The sequence below is a fragment of the Alligator sinensis genome, unplaced genomic scaffold (genome assembly GCF_000455745.1).
Source record: "Alligator sinensis unplaced genomic scaffold, ASM45574v1 scaffold755_2, whole genome shotgun sequence".
Taxonomy (NCBI): Eukaryota; Metazoa; Chordata; order Crocodylia; family Alligatoridae; genus Alligator; species Alligator sinensis.
This window is the reverse complement of record NW_005841883.1, coordinates 3,425,379-3,429,609: the sequence shown is the minus strand read 5'-3', so window position 1 is coordinate 3,429,609 and position 4,231 is coordinate 3,425,379. Positions and strand designations below refer to the sequence as shown.

Genomic DNA, 4,231 nt, shown 5'->3' with positions numbered 1-4,231 from the left:
CAGGAATGTACTATGTAATGATCTATCATAAGAGAAGTTTGCAATAACAATATAAAAGATTAGTCAATTGTAACATATGGTGAACTTAGAAATTAAAGACAGGGAAAAATAGCATATTCTGCCAATATGGCTGCTTCTGACCTCTCAGTGCACAAGCCACTGAATATCAACTCGACAAGAAGAAAAAAACATTTCTTGAGTATTGAACTATAAGCAACTCCAGTGCTATAAATAAAATTGATTGAATGTATTATAGGCAGAAATCAGGCTTATAGTCTTCTGGTATCTGATATTTTAACCACTACAATGTATAGCAACTGCTGACAAATAGAAACAAAAATCACTCATTTTTGTAAAAATGTTACCTAAATAGTATAAGCTAGTAAGAGTCATGAATAATCATTTTTTGTGGTTCTAATTTCATTGATGATATTTGGGATATTTATTTTAAGGAGTTTGGACTGATTTGTTAATATATATATTTAAGTGAGGAGAAATTACATTTTACGTTCTTACTTATTGCAGTATTTTGTGGACTTAGAATCCTGGAGTTCATACAAACTACTTATGTACCATATTGACTCAAATACAAGATGTGTTTTTTTCCCCCCAATCATCACAGGGGGGAAAAGCCCCTTGTCTTATAATCACATACAAAATCTTATTAAATATATTATTTATCATTAACCTGCTGCAAAAAGCAGCATGTGCTTAGTAATGGAAAGTAACTGAAGATGATTAGTTGCAGCCAACACTGAGCATGACTATAAAACTCATGGCCCTTAAATATGTGGCAAACATCACTAAATGGGGCCCCGACAATTCACCCAGAATTTCTCTGTCGGCCCCTCTCAGCTTGTTGCATGCGATTAGTGTGGCCTTACCTTCCATGAGGTGGAGCTGGACCAGGTTGCCCTGCACCTCATCTAAATCTAAAGTTTTGGAGGATCCCAGTGCTGATGACATGAACCCCTGGTTTCAGTCATGAGTGGGGGGCTAATAGCATATGGATCCTTTGTGAGGGGTATTTGGAGTACATTCATACATTGAGTAGTGGTGAGGTGGGTCACTATGGGTTGAAACACTGTTGACTCTGGTGGGGTCCAACCCAATGAACTATATGGTAAATCATGAGCCTTTTGTCTTTGGACTAATATCATGCGTAGTTTGTAGGTACAAAAGAAGTTGTGGGGGCAGAAGGCAAGGGGTTACTTGTCCCCCCAGATTTATTTTTCCTCCTGTTGCAGTCGGAGTGGGAGAAATTCAAGGCAGATCTCTAATAATTAGATTCTATACGTGGAAAATTATAATAAATTTATAATTTTCCCATATATAGAATCTAATTATTTGGAGGGTCATCATATATTTGAGTATATATGGTATATGATCTAATGTAACCTCATTCAATAATATTTAACTACATTCACCATGCTTTTTGAGCTAGTGGCAAATTACAAGAAGCTTATTATTAGCACAGAAAGACTATTTCAAATAAAGCAACACACCTCTGAAGTCCTTTCTTCCTTTCGAATTGTTTTCTCTGTGCTAGCTTAACTGTTATATGCCGGAGACAGGATTATTGTGCAGCTTGAGCTCGTTCTTATATTTTGCCCAGAAAATAGTGAGACTTGTCATCATTCTAATATCCCCTGGCTGAGTTTTGCTAGTCATCAAGAGTAAACACGGATTTGGTAGAGCCAGTTTATGGAGTGCCTTAAAATTCTAACCTTTCAGCTCTGCAGGGAGATGCTTTTTGTCACAATCTGCCTGAGTTGGGACTCTGCTGCTGATTTATACATTTGGTATAGGTGGCTTAAACTCACTTACAATCAGCAGAACAGCAGAGTTACGGTCATAACTGGCTTTGTAATGTGTCTGTTTCATTTAGTGCTGTCAGTCCCTAACCTCTATCAGTGTCAAAATCACATACGCAGTGTAACATCTAGAAAAACTCTCTCCTATACTGATCCCTTATCACAATACTGACATTGCCTCTATCTAATATGCAGGAATAGGATGCATTTTTCAAGTATTGGAGAAGTCATATTTTCAATGCATCTTTCAGGGTGCAAAGCTAGGTGGGTTTGTTCATTTGTGTAAATGAGTCAACTTCATAACAAGTCTCCAAAATTACAATTCAAAATAGTTAAATTGAATTTAATATACTCTTCTGTGTATATTGTTTCTTCTTCTGTCAGTTTTCAATCTTCTTGAAACCCTTTTAGTTTCCACTTCATGCTTGTTTTGATCCCCACCCCATTTTGTAGGCATTATTTGTTAAACAGGAAAAGTATCACTCAGCTAGCTTAACAGATGAAAGCATCTCTGTTGCTGTGACATGCTCCCTCTTCCTTTAACTCAGAGAAGTAGATAGTTGCACTTACATAACACCCTTTGTTTCTGATAGGGGCAAGAAACTAGGCTAAGGATTTCTCGAGGAGCCCAAACTGTGCTAGGTTGTACAGATAACTGACATTGCAGTAACCTACGTGAGCTAATATTTATTTGTTTAATTCTTGCCATAGGAAAAAAGTTTGGAAGAATAGTAGATACTTACAGTAGTATAAATAGGAAAGTTTGCAAGATCTCATCAGTATTTGTTCACAATCCTTTTAACATTGACTCAGTCAGAAGACTATAGACAGTGGGCACTTGTACATGTGACAAAATTGGCCTTTTAAGTGGTTTAATTGCCCTTATCGTTTTAATGGTGTCACTGTTTACACCTGCGGCAGCATATTACATTTTAATTTTGTCACACTGTACACATGTGGCGGTGTATTTCGCTTTAAATAACTTTGTTATGTAGAAAAGTAAAACTCATCCAATATATATTAGTTTGCTACATAACAAATTTCAGCAATACATGCGGAAAAGGCATCGGGGACGGTGCATGGGGTGCTGGAAGCCCAGGAATGCTTAAGGAAGGCTTGGCAGGCTTCTAGCGCCCTGTGCACCATCCCTGCCGCCTTCTCCGGCTGTCAGCACACCCAGCCGCTGTCCTGTCACCTTCCTGCACTACCCCAGAAGCAAGGTAGCCAATTCCTGGGTGATCCCAGGCAGCGGGTAGGGGCTGCTTGGCCTATCAGCAGCACACCCCCCCCCCCCCCCCCTCGCCCGCGCCCCCCCCCCCCTCCCCCCGGCCGTGGTAGACCTATGCAGGCTCCAGGAGGAGAAAAAAAGGATCAGGCCCCTCGCCACTTCTTTCTTTTTTTTTCGTCAGCGGAGCCTGCCCACACGAGCTCCTGAGCTGTGGGTGGGCCCAGTCCTTCCCTCTGCAGCAGCAACACCTCCCAGGACTGCTCGGGCGGGGTGCTAGCAGGCAGGTGCTGCCCAGGGGGGCGCTGGGACCAAGGATAGAAGGCCCAGGCCTGCTGGCAGCCTGCCCCTAAGCTGCGGGAGAGGTGGACAGGCTCTGGAGGGAAACAAAAGGATCAGGCCCCTTGCCACTTCTTTTTTTGTGGCGGAGCCTGCCCATGGCTGGGGGTGGTGAGCTGCCTGCAGGCCATCACTGTTTCGTAACAGTGACGGAAGTCCCTAAATTGAAATGGTGAGTTTTTAATCGACACAATTAAAAACCCACTGTGTCAGTTTAGGGAGCACTGAACCCCTGTCACGTGAAGAATGCCAAATTGGAGGCCAAAGGAAATGTTAGTTTTCTGGAAAGTATCTTCCACACGACTAATACTTTTAGATTTTGGACATTAGGGGTACCCTCTAATATTTTTAGAACAAGATAAAGAAATTCCAAAAATGTTTGAGCACAGGTAAAAATAACTGACCCACCAATTAGTTTATCGGTAGAGTTTGCATTTATGAAATTCAAACACATTCCACATCTACAAAGTTTTAATAACATTTTTAGTGCTAAAGAAATCTCTAGGAAAGTGGATTTAGCCATATATAAAATTTTAACTCTGGAATTATTAGATTTAATTCAGTAGCTGTGAATATCAGACTAAAAAAGTAGGTTAACATAATATGAATCTTGTGTTGGACATAATGATATGATTCTTGGAAATGGCCTGTAACTAATGCAGTCCATTTTTAGTTACCAGAGGGATACCAGTAAATGAAATGTCTGCTAAGCTGTTGAGGTCAGAATCATGTCCTTACTCCAGTTTATTTTATTTATTTTTCTAGATTTAAAATTAATTATATTATCTATTTTAACTGAAATAAAGTTTATTGCTGATAGGGAAACCGGTATAGTTCTGATAATTCTGTGCAC

At 40.1% G+C, this 4,231-nt stretch overlaps 1 protein-coding gene across 1 annotated transcript in view; it reads left to right on the top strand.

The window, feature by feature from the left end:
* The window catches only part of SBF2 (SET binding factor 2), a 500,212-nt gene that overhangs the window by 225,038 nt on the left and 270,943 nt on the right, over positions 1-4,231 (top strand).